Raw genomic sequence first — 13,128 nt, 5'->3', positions numbered from 1 at the left:
CTATCTAATAATAGTGAATTCCTAGAAACAATATGTGTCTTCTGTTCTCTGAAGAGTGCAGGCAGGTTTTCCATGACTGCTGCACAGTTTGATGTAACAGAGTCTGTGGCAGTGGAACCCAGTGTTTGCTGTTTGTGCTATGTGTCTAGTTGTGGGAATAGGGTGAGCTGCATCTTTACACATGGCTTCCCCTCAGTGAAGGCGAAATGAAGGGGAGCCCTCGGGGCAAACACAAAGACAGGAGGCTCTTAGATGAGCACACAAACACATCAACAAGCACTTGTGGAGACAGTACATTCACATGCATGCCAAGGCACACAATAATGAACATCTTCAGCTGTGGCGCGTTGGTCGTAGCGTCCAGGCCATTTCAGCACCATGGACAGCAGCCACAGTCTACACAGTAGTATACAGGAGGTTTAGTGGAGGCTGCTGTGCATCTTCAGCACCATTGACAGGACCCGTCCCTGGAACACTACAGTATCTGAACATAGAAAAACTTCAAAGTTATCAAATTGGAAATGTTTGTATTTAGAAATTAATAAATAAATACATTTTAATGTAGTCAGACTGCCGTTCTGTCCTCGCATGTCGAGTTAAAGTTTCATCTTGCCCATGTAAACACAGACAACACTAGCTGCAGTCATAGAGGAGGGAGGGTCTGTTGTTGATTTTCATCTGAGCCAAAAGTTGCAAGGAAATTAACTAAACTTTCCCCCCACAGCAAGCGGCAGAAAAAACACTTTATCGCCTCCATCATTATTTTTGTTTGTGGATTATTTCTCTCTGTCACCCCTTCATCCCTCTCTGCTGATGATTTGTAACAATTTCAAGAGACAAAACATGGAAATTGCACAGAGGGGATCAGGAATTTAGTTCTTGATAACATCTGTTACTAACTATTCTGCTCGGCATGCAGAATCAGATGCCCCTGTAGACCCGTTTTCCCCCTTTATCTTATTTATTTGGAGAAAGGCTTATATTGTCTCATACACCACAAGGTGCACCTAGGAACCTCTGTGCATGGCTAAACGGGAACTTTTATAGCCATCCCTACTCAGAATGGCAATTAGCTGCGGTAGACTGGGGAAAAACACAGAGCGGAGTTGGTATGCAGAGAGCTCTGCAAAGTTAATGGACTTTTAAATCGACACTGTGCGCCAAATTCCCTCATTAATGCCATCCCTGGTCCCTGCCTACGCGACCGTTTGATTCCAAAGGTCAACTCTCAAATGTCAACATAGGAACGGTAAATAGAGTACACTTTTATGACGCACACACTTTGTGTTGCAAGTATGTGAGGTAAAGGAGTGGTTAAGTGTCGAGGGGCCCTGAACATAACATGACATTTTACCTCTATTTATCGTGCTATATACAGGGCGTGCATTGTATTTTACAGCACTGAACTGCTTCATATTTGGAGGGCTAATGCAAAAAATACAATCACTCATCATTTATTATAGTTGTACAACCACAGTCCTTCAATGTCGGCCACTGAGCTACAACAATGCAGAGGTTAGTCAATTACTCTGTGTCTTCAAGGTAAATGATGTTTTTACTCCTTCTTCTTCTTTGATTTCTTCTATTTCCTACTTTAGCAGTTTTTCATAGAAAGAAACACTGTGTGGAATTTTTGTGGTTACTTTTCTAAGTTATACTCACAGTGGGCATCATGATTTGGGGCTGTGCTACTGCCCTGATTAAATGAACACATTCCCCCATCTGAAGTTCAGTAGAAGCTGGGTGATTTTACCAGGAGCACGGCCCTAAACATGGGAGTAAATCTACTACTAAATCTAATCTACTACAGACTATGCCTAGAGAGGCCCAGCCTAGACCTCAGAGCCCCTGATAGAGATGTTGTGGAGTGACCTGGAGAGAGCCCTTCACAGCAGACCACCTAAGAATTGGGCTGAAGCAGTTCTGTGAGGAAGAAACTCTGTTCCAGAAAACACATTAAAGATTACCCGTATGTGTGTGTTGTTGGCTTAAGCACATTGTCTTTGTTTGTTAATACATGTGATTTATTTTTCTTGCCACTATAGCTAAAACTTAAGTGGTGAAAAACATGTTTTCATGCGATATCTTGTCATTATTTCTGATTATTTATTTATAAACACAGTTCTTCGTCTGTGAAATTTTAAACAAGTGCAAAGTAGGATTTCAAGCTGTGATTGGATGTCACTCAAAGGTTATTAAATGGCTGTGGTAGTTATTACTGAAACATAATTGCACATAAATGCCCACCAAATTATAGGCAGCTGACACTCATATGAAAAGTGCCTTACATCGAGTCAAACAGTAAGTCAACATGCCATTAGGAGAAAATATAATGAATACCACTTCATCTATAACAAATACTCTTATAGGTTGAGAAACCTGGTTCTAACCAGCAACATGGTCCTCCATTAATGCAAAATGGCATAATTAGTTACATCTATGAGGAATTTGTTTATATTATATATTATATTAAGAGATCAAACTAGTCTCAGAGATTTAATGAAAGGTGCTACATTAACAGAGAAACAGTGGGGGAAATAAAGATGCACATCTCATGATGCAGACTTGTGCTGTGCCCTGAGCCTGTTCCACTGAGTTTGGAGCTAGAGGGTAGAATATGCCATACTGTGCAAATCTTTATGTTCAGCCTGAGGCTACGAGCTGTAAGTTTTGACCCTGTGACTTTGACGGACTGTGGAGCAAATAGCGCCACGGGCCAAAGTAGCTGGACAGGGACATGTACACTATAATGGAAACACCACATCATTTTGGGTTGCGCACGGAAAATATCCACACAGACACAAATCCATTAATCTGTTGCAGTGAAGATGTGCAGTGAAAAGGTAGCTCGGTATCGATTGCACTGATGTAGCTCAAGGTGCAGAGGGACACAAGAGCGGAGCTAACAGACTGATAGACTATGAAACGCGGGAAGAGCGGAGGAAAGGCAGAATTTCAACTTTGCCTCCAGCAAGCGCACTGTATCTGTTTTAATTTGCTTTCCTAATTATCTGATTACTGCCTGAGCCTGTGGATTCATTCCTTTCTCTAAATATAGGCCTGGATTGCTCCAAAGCTCTGCTCACGAATTCTCTTTGTTTGTTGGCAAAAACCTTCCACGCAGTGAAGGGGTCCCACTGCAAGAGCCCGCTCCTCAATAAGAAATGTGTTTGTCTGTGATGCTTTTAAAGCATTTGTTAATATGCCTGAGTTTCCACCCCCCCGTCTCCCACTTGAAAGTCCCTCGTCGGGCTTTCCAGATGTTTGCCTCTGCCCTTTCATTTGCTCGCGCTATTGTGAACAAAACAGCAAAAAGTTTAGTCTCATTAATTATTGTCTGCTTTCTACCTTTGCGTCTCAAATGCTGTGTTCTTCTGGGCTGCAAGGATGTTAACAAGCAGGGAAGCAGGGCTAGTGTCAGGGTGTGGTTGGAGAGTAAAACGAAGAGAGACAGTGGGAGAAAAAGAGGGATATTAAGAATGCAACCTGCTGGTTATCAGGTTGAGGGTGACAGGGTGAGTGTGTAAGTGGCAGCTGCGAACGCTTGTCACAGGAAATTTGGGTCAACACGTTGGCATCTCCCCGGGACATCGTCGTGTCCACGAACGGGGACAATACACACATCTTAGATTGTACGTACGTGTCCGATTCTTCTAAACATTCGCCCTGTGCTTATTGATTTCCTGTTCCGCCGGCTTGATTGATAAGCCGGCCACATTCATCTATTAGTTTTGGTCCTCCAAAGCAACTACTCAAGATGAAAGGGATGGCATGTGTTTGTGGTGTGACTCTGCATGTGTGTGTGTGTGTGTGTGTGTGTGCGCGCTCGGAGGCAGCTGCCTGTCTCCCATTGTCTAGACAGAATCATGTGCCTGCATACTGAGAGAGGAGGTGACATGCCGAAAGCTGCCCGTGTTGATAATTCTCTGCGACACTCATTTGCTGTGACAGAGACCTAAAAGTTAGTTGCTGCAGAACTTTAAAAAAAATAAAAATTAAGCGGTTCAGGGATTTAAAAGGAAGATCAGCTTTTCAGCATAAAACACTCAACAAACATAACAGCAATGAGTTAAGGGGATTATAAGACTTGCAAAGCATTCAATACAATACTATCAACTGTATGCATACCCCACTGTGTCCTTTTTTTTCTACCGCGCGAAGCAGAACTGATGTCATAAACTGCTCATTATTCACTGTATATAAAACCAGATACAGTAGGAAAATACTTTCAATGTTTCTGCATGAAAAGTCTGACACACTTTCCACGGCAACTTCTCAATCCCCTGCATCCGCTCTCCATCTTTAATGGAATCACCACACATACCATCAGCCAATCAGCCCCCACAATGCCTTGCTGCCTGCGCAGCATGCCCCTTAGTTATGGCTGCGCCATGCTATAATGGTTCCCTGCTTATCTGACACACAGTTATGCAAATATTAGGTTCCACACGAATATCTGGTGTCATGAGTTTCTCTTGCTCTCTCCTTTTCCCCCTGATTATGCAGCGATAGGCTTGCTCAGCCCGGGAATAGGCCGCTCGCGCATAATCGCGATTAGTCATATCTCATGTTCGCAGTGATGTAAAACCCATCACTGCCTGGTCTTTATTGTCGCCATGCCTGTTTCTGTTTGTGTGTGAGACGTACTGATGGACAGTCAGAGACAGATGAAGAAAAGCCTTTTCAAGCCGCTGCTTCAGATGTCGTATGTAATGTGCTGTGCGCTGTGTTTGCTAATGATGCTAAAACAGCTGAAAAAGCAGTCAGCCATTTCCCTGTTCTCCAGCTGATCAGCTTCTCAATCAGATCGCATTCAGGTAAAGTGATATTTAATTAACATAAGTCATTGCCTTGAATGCATAATTGCACCGCACATGCATTTGTTGGGCTTTTCCCGCTTCTCGGCTCTGTTGAACGTCATAATGTGAAATTAAAGACACTGACCCAGAGCGAGACACAAACCCACGCAGGGGAACGTGGGAACAACCCAGATTTACTCGTGGCATGAGTTGCCGTAGAGCGTTCAGATTGTGAAGCGCAGTGACATGTCGCACAAGGGGAGAAAGGCTTGAGTGATGTTGCCTTCAAGTTCATGAAGCTAACTGACAAAGTGAATTCTCTAAAGAGCTACTGTATTGATACCGTAGATGACTAACATGACTCTAATAAACTGATCTGTGTGGATTACTCTATGGCTGCAGAACACTATCATACAGTATTTCCATTGTTTTATGTCTGTTGTCTGTTTTCCGTACACGTGAAGCAGACAGAACAAAAAACATTTGCCACAATATAACATTATATTCTTTTTATCTCTGTTTGTGTCTCCACCAACTCGTACTCACCAAATCTCTGGCTCATGCTAAATGCTCCATTATGCTCATCAGCCACTATCTTTGTTTGCCATCCATTTGGCATTGAGCTTGTAGCCCGTAGCGACTTTATTGTTGCTTTTAATGGCTTGAAATGTAATTGATGTCAGTGAGGATGCAAACCAGGAAACACTGAGGCGACAAAGTGATGTCTGGGTGATAGTTCTCTCTAGAATGACTTTCAACATTACACATAGTAAATGTGATCCAGTGTTTGCATTAAAACAGTTAAGTGCAGCTTAAAATCTTTAAAAAAACGACTTATTTATTCATAATATCACATTAATTTAACTGTGTTTTACTTGCTGTGCACATCATCTGCTGCAAACGACTTGTATATTGGCAGAAAGGCGTAGCTTCAATCATGTGGTTGGTTGGAACAGGGAGCATAAAAACCCCACCAGGCACAAAAAGTGCACAGTGAGACCAACTCTATGTGTTAACATGTCAATATTGGCAGGCGGAATATTTCTGACTTTTGATACTCAGGGAATGTGCTCGTGCGACTTCTGCTGGTCAGGTGAAGCACTCATGTGGTTTGAGACGTTCAGGTAATGGTGCCAAGCGAGGCTGTTGACAGCAAGAGCGAAGAAGGTAGGTGAGAAGTACGTGAGAAGTAAAATAACAACCGGCTCGTTTTTTTTTTTCTCTCTCTCTCTCTCTCTTACACACACACACACACACACACACACACACCAGCTCCATCTCCCCGAGGGGTAGTGATCTGTGACTCCTCAATGTTCTGTGCACATCTGAGATGACAGCACACACAACAGGGCCAGTGCTCCAGTCTGGGTTCCACATGATCACCCACAGCAGTACTGTACAGCAAACAAGATACAACCACAGTGTGTACAGACAAGGAAACAGGCCAGGACTTCCACTGAATCCAATAGTGTCACACAAAGACTGGGCCACACAGACACTGCAGGAATACATTTGGTGGTTTGTCTTGGATTGCTTTGAAATCAGATGCAAGAGCTTTGTCTTAAAGCACAATAAGATGCTTGCTAGTCATTTGCGTGCCAGTTTATTTCTTTGCAGATGACATTTGCTTATTCTTACTAAACCGTACAAAATCCTTTTGAGCCCGTTACCACTGGAAATACACTGGGCATATGGTAAGCAGGTTTACGTGATGAGGAGCGAAAGCTGTTTTAATTTTTTAGCTAGATAATGTTTACAATGAAGATCAAAAGGATTCATACATTTACAATATTTCAAATAATACAAAATGTTAATGCAGAATTTGGATCTTGGCTAAAAAACAGTCATTTGTATCATTTAAAAAATTTTTCCAGATTAATGAAAGCATTCTGGCACGGAGATCAATTTTTCATAGATCACAACTTTGGCATGGATTTAACTGTAAACATAAATGAGTGTCAGAATGCTTTTTTAAATGAGTCCCTGCGATACTCATTACACTGTAGGAGAAACGCCGTGATGCCGACTGCTAAAGGAGGTGTGAATATAAACTCCATTCTGGCTGATTATAAGGAAGCAGTGGGAGAAGTTATCCTCCACAGATATGATCAAGTGTTTCGCGAAACGTGTTTTCATCTGTGAATCCAATGTGTGTCCCAGATATAAACGTGTACATTTATATCTCTATAATTTAGAACCCGAGACATCTTATTATCAGCTGAGGAAGAAGCAGACCAGATTCAATTTGAGGAGAGGTAGTGGATCATGAAGGCATTTCACCATTCGGGAACAAATTTGATATCCGTCTGGAAGTCAGGACCCGGAACGGTAGTGTTGTCAGAAAAGGTAAAATGTTGCTTTATTTGCAATTCCAACTCCAATTTCACATCATTGCTCAAACTTTTTTTTTTTTTTTTTTTTTTGATCTTATCACTTTTTCTGACTATTTTATATTTTTACTTCTACCTCCATCCCGACACTTACGAGTAAATCCTCATACATCTATTTTATCTTGTGAAACTCAGACCTATTACTTACCACAGGTGATGATGTCTGCGGAAAAGGGCAAACTCCGATTTTAAAAGACTTTTATCTTTTCATAAGATCACATTTTTGGCCAACCAATTTGCTGTTGGTATTTCATTACTTTTTTTTCCCCCTGCAGCTCGTTGCAAAAGTGAGGGATGAAACAGAATGATATTGACAGGGGCCTGTTTCATCTTGGTCATCAATAGCGGAATTGTGTTATTCGATGTTCGCCTCGCATGCTGATAATAATTGCTGCCAGTGCATGTACTAGTTGCAATAAAGACACTATTGAATTTCCCCCACGTTTTTACAAATAGATTTTTTTTTCATATCCAGAAGTGTGCAGAATTAAATAAAATCCCCAGTTCTTTCAGCTGAAGTTTGTTTATTTCTTTGTTTAATGCTTTTTCCTCTCGCTTCATCTGCCGAGTCGACTTTTTCTTTTTTTTCTTATCCAAGATTTCACCTCACTGCTTATGAAGAATCAGCTAATATTATTATTATTATTAGTGGTTTTATAATTGGTAGCCTCTCTCAGCTCTGCATCTTTGCCAAAGCACTTTTGCTAAAAAGCAATTAATAAATAACAACAATTAATAAATAAAAAGCTACCTTAGACCCGTGGAACTTCTAAACAAATGTTTTTATTCAACAGTACTGGTATAATTACAGACCAAAAGGAACAAACCACTCCTCCACAGCTCTTAAGGACCTGCCTTTGTGCTTTTATTCTATTGATATTTGCTCTAAGACCTTTTTGCTTTCTCAGATAAAGAAGAACTTATAGTCTTTGAACTTAACTGTACATCCCCTTATCATACTGTACTGTATATTGAAGTCAACTCAAATTTGAATTTGCCTTAAAGTCTTGAGCATGAGCTTATACCTTTGGAGTCATCTTCGCTGGCGGCCTCCTTCTAGAGAATCAATCTCTCCTATGAACAGTTTGTCAAATTACTCAGTATCTAAATTGACCTTGTGACCCTTTTAAGGTTTATACAAACAGACTATTTGTATATGTCTTAGTCTCTTGAGATGTGTGGTTCACTTGACTTTATTCTGATTAGTAAACTCTAAATATAAGTCAGTGCAGCTCTAACCCCCCCACACCCCTCCCGTCTGGTTTCATTGAATGGACTCCAGGTTTGCTAACTCTTGGCTCTAGTCAGCTTTTGTTTGATGTCATTAGCCAGGGGGGTTCCCATATATTTTTCATCCTTTGCTGTCTGATGTGTTCATTATGGACAATACAGTGATTTATGCTTAGTTAGTTTTAAAAATGTTCATTATTGTAGGACTGTAACATGGATACAAGGTGCACTGTATTTTTTCTTGTACATACTCATCTGAATTCTTTGTTTTGTTACTGTGAATCTGCTAGGTTTTTTTCTTCCCTGTTTTCAACTAATATTTGGCTATTTAAATCTGTCTTTTTTACTTACCTGCCTGCAATCCTTCTGTCAAAGCTTGTGAGAGCGATGAATGGCAAGAGCCGGAGTGAAGCATCAGATTGGCACGATGCCTGGGAAACAGCGAGAGGGGAAAACAGAGAGAAATACAGAAAAGATGGAGTGAGAAGAGAGGAGGGCGGGAGAAAAAAAATGTGATAGCAGCGAAAGGTGCCAGGGGAGTTCGATGATGCAAAATGAAAGCATAACAACAGGACAGAAAGCGAGGAAAGAAAGAAAGAAAGAAAGAGCGAGTGAGTAAGATGTGTTTAACTGCGGGAGCTTGTGTAGGAGTGATGGGGGACCCCGCGGGGCCCCCGACGTAATCTGCAGGTTTGTGCACTACCTCTCCGGTACCTCGCAGGTGTAGCTGCAGCAAAGATGTCACAATTGTTTTGTTGTTGTTGTTGTTTTTTTACAAAGGCACATAACAGATTGAAAAGACACACAGAGTATACAGAGCATACTGTAAGTACGCGTTCGTAAAGTTCAACTGCAGACTATAACCCCCGAGCCAGCTTCTCACCTTGTCCTTTCAGAATTTACCCATTTCAATAAAAACAAGCAACAAAAGCTTTTGTTTGCCACATATTTCTTTCTTTCCCCCTTTTGCTTCTCAGATGCATTTTTTTTTTTTGTCTCTAGCTGTGTTGGCTAGCAATATTCATGAAATGTCTCCGTAGCAATGTTATAAGGAAAGACCCGTAAACACCATCACTCATTAGGATAAAGAACTGGAGCGGCAGCGTGCAGCAGCCAAATGTCCTTTGCTGTCTGTCTTTGTGCAGTTTAGGCTATTTCATCAGCTGCCACTATGTGAGTTGTCTGTCTGCATTTTTGTTTACCCCCATAGTCACACACACACACACACACTTCACTTACAATCTCTGACAAAGTTCTGCGGAGAAGACGAACAGTCTGCTCTCACTCTTTACAGTAGATTCCTGCACTGTGACGGGACCCTGCTTCCTCTTTTTGCTTGTCTCGTCCTATTTCTGTGAGAGAGGCAGGAAAACAATGAGATTTAATCATCCCATTCTCCTTTTGCAAACAATTAGATTATGGGTTTGTTTTCTTTCAATTTGATAAGGGAATCTGACACCATTCCTCCCTGCAATCCGCAGTCATACATTATGGAGACGGCGGAGCGTGCTTCTGTTAATAGGAATTGACAGGAGCTACTGCAGAAATAACAAGAACAGACTTCTCCGGAGTCTCGGGCCCCACCCAAAAACATTGCGCTTCCACACACACACACAGACATACACGTGCACGCACACACACTACCATCAATACACAACAGCAATGGGACATCCACGAGAAATTCTCATCAATTATGAAGGAGCTCTGAGTACCATCCATTACACCCAATCAGCTGGAGAAATCACTGTTTTACCACCATTAGCATTTCTCTATTCATTACGAAAGCACACACACACACACACGCACATGCATGCATGCACACGTGCATCTGCGCACACACACGTGCAGACAATGCGCCCGAACAGCGAGGATGAATATGGAGGAACTAAACAGTTCCCAGAATGCAAAAGAAACCAGCTCCAGTCCCTAGTTTATTCATGACCTGAATAGCATGCCTGCACAAACAAGCCCCGACTAATGTTAATTAAGCAGAAAAAAGGCTTGTTAGAAAGGAAGGAGCGAAAATGGATTCATGCAAGGACGACTGAAAGGAAACATTTGATTGGAGTTGAAAGATGTTAGAGAAACACTGGCGAACTTTCATCAAGATCAGATGACAGGAGGATGTAGTTTCTATTAAGGGTGATAAAGGGAACCCCGGGCTGTTTGTACCTGAAAGTAGTGGTTGTAAAATAACAGTGTCTCCGTCGGTTCCCCCTGAAAAAACACAAATCCAAGATGCTAAAAGAAGCAGATTATTTCAACAAAGCATCACGATTGGTAGTAAATAGGTTACAGTGTAGAAACAGCATTGAAGTCAACACTCAAACACGTTAACCCCATGATGAGGGGTCACTTTAGACACGGCTGTGATTCAATATGAGAGTGCTTAAGCGGCCACTGTGGCCACAAGTGATATTCACAGGATGCAGCGATTGTACTGCAGTGGGAGCAAAGATGAAAAGATCTCAGACGAGAGGGAGTTCATCCTGTAGCTGCTCCCGTGGCAGAATCGAAGGCCCGTCCGCTTTTGTGAGACGTCAGGCTGCATTTTTTTTTTTTCTTTAAGTGACTGCATTGTGCTTCATTATGCATGCCACATTGAACCAAACCAATAGGTAATCAAGGTGAATCAAATATTCATTGGGACACATTTCCCTGGAGGGCACAGACTGACCCCCAGCCAGAGCAAAGAGGGACACATCAAAGCTAACAAACGGCGTCAGTCTGTGGGAAGCAGCGCGCCGACAGAAGATTCAGTTTAGCTTGGAAAACATGAATTCACAGAGCAATGGGCTCGGTAGGGGTTCCCAGCCGTGCTGCACGGCAAAGCAAATGGCAGTGATTTGAAGATTTTTATAACCATGCTCAAAAGCATGGTTAAAAAAAAAAAAACAAAACAGGCATTTACAGTAACTACCTTTTCATTTGATAAACTCATTTGTCTTTTAGCAACTCTTTGCATCTCCTAGCAACAGAGAGAAAACTTTGTGGGTTTCGGTGTCATGCTAGGTTGTGTGTCAGTGTGTGTGTGTATTTCTTTTTCTTTTTTTGACAGATGTGCTGCTGCATAGTCAAGTGTGCATGTGTGTTTTAATTCCTTTCTTTGGCCAGATGTGTAACACACATGTCCACTGGTCGGACTTGTCACAGAAGGTGTCTCCTCACTAAATATGTGAGAGTTGGCTTTAATGAAAAAAAAAAAAAAAGAATTGGATGTCTGTGAGCCGGAACAACTCATCATCACTGTCTTTCTTCTCATCCATCCCTTCTGTGTTTTTGCGTCTAACTATGTCTCACCAGAGCACTTGCCCCTCACCCTTGCTCTACCTCCATCTCTTTTATGCACTTTGGTGGGAAATCATCTACATGCATGTAAACAAAGCTGCACACACACACACACACACACACACACACCTCTACACTACTTCGCAGCGCCATGGGGCTGAAAGAAACTTCTATCAGCGCAGCTTTGTCTTTCAGGTGGTAATTAGCAGTCATTGTTGTTGTTCTGCTAATCAGGAATCTCACACACCAATGAGGGTCATTATCTTGCCATCAAGGGGGAGAAAAAAAAAAAAAAAAACAGACCAGCCTGTCTCAGGCAAGATGCAGACAGATGTGCGTGCATGTGTGTTACGTGATATGCGCAATGATAGAGTTCACAGTCTTATCAAATAAAATGGCGAGATTGGATCTTTTTCAATCATTTGCATATGGAAGAGCTTAATATCAATTATGAGATGGGATTCTGTGATTGTTTCTTCCTCTGGCTAATTGCACCTTCAGACTAGACACATTCTTGTAAGAAAACGCTTTGAGGCTAGCTGCAGTGCGAACAAAGAAGCGCTGAAAACGATGCAGTTCAAATGGTTAAACAAAGCTTTTTTTTTTTTCTTTAAAGGGTATAAATAATACAGTCGTCTCCAACAGCTAAAAGAGAACAGGGTGCAATTTGGAAAAAGACAAGGTTAAAAATTGATAGTGGCCCAGAGAAATTTAGCACAACAACAAAAAAAATGTGTTCTTGGCTGGTTTTATAGCTATTATAGTAAGTTACGCACACACACACAGACACACACACACACACTGGAGGAAAAATAAGATGATAGTTTGAAGGACACAGCAAGACGACTTGTGATTATGTAACTTTTGCTCAATAGTTCCCATTGTAGCAGCAATTGATTCATTTATTGGAAACTGATGTTTTGAAGAGCTACAACAAAACTATAGCGTTCAGAGAACTGTTACACTGCAGACTTACCAAGACACCCACCATGGTCACACTGTACCAGACCAGGCAGGATTTTAGCAGAGCGTCAGGAATTCAACTAAAGGAAGAAAACCGTTTTCTTGAAGCAGTTATTCCAGCACATACGCTTTGTAATGGAATACAATGGAAGTACAGACACACAAGCCTGATTTGACCACAATGTGGCAACTCGACAACTGATTTAATCAACTGTATGTGGGGAAAAAATACTGGGCTCATTATAGAACAAATGAATGCATGCAACATCTGCATGTTATTGATGCTGCTGCTGCTGTGACTTTGGTCTGAAACCTAAACAGAGCTTGCGACAGCTATCTGCTGTTCCTATTGACTCCCTAATACCACACAATTACTTTTATGCAATAATGATGAGATGTCTGAACTCTGCATATAGAGACAGTAAGTCAGATATTAGCCATGACAAACACCAACCAAG

The sequence above is a fragment of the Anabas testudineus genome, chromosome 18 (genome assembly GCF_900324465.2).
Source record: "Anabas testudineus chromosome 18, fAnaTes1.2, whole genome shotgun sequence".
Classification (NCBI taxonomy): domain Eukaryota; kingdom Metazoa; phylum Chordata; class Actinopteri; order Anabantiformes; family Anabantidae; genus Anabas; species Anabas testudineus.
The sequence above is the reverse complement of the archived record's forward strand: the minus strand, read 5'-3'. Positions refer to the sequence as shown.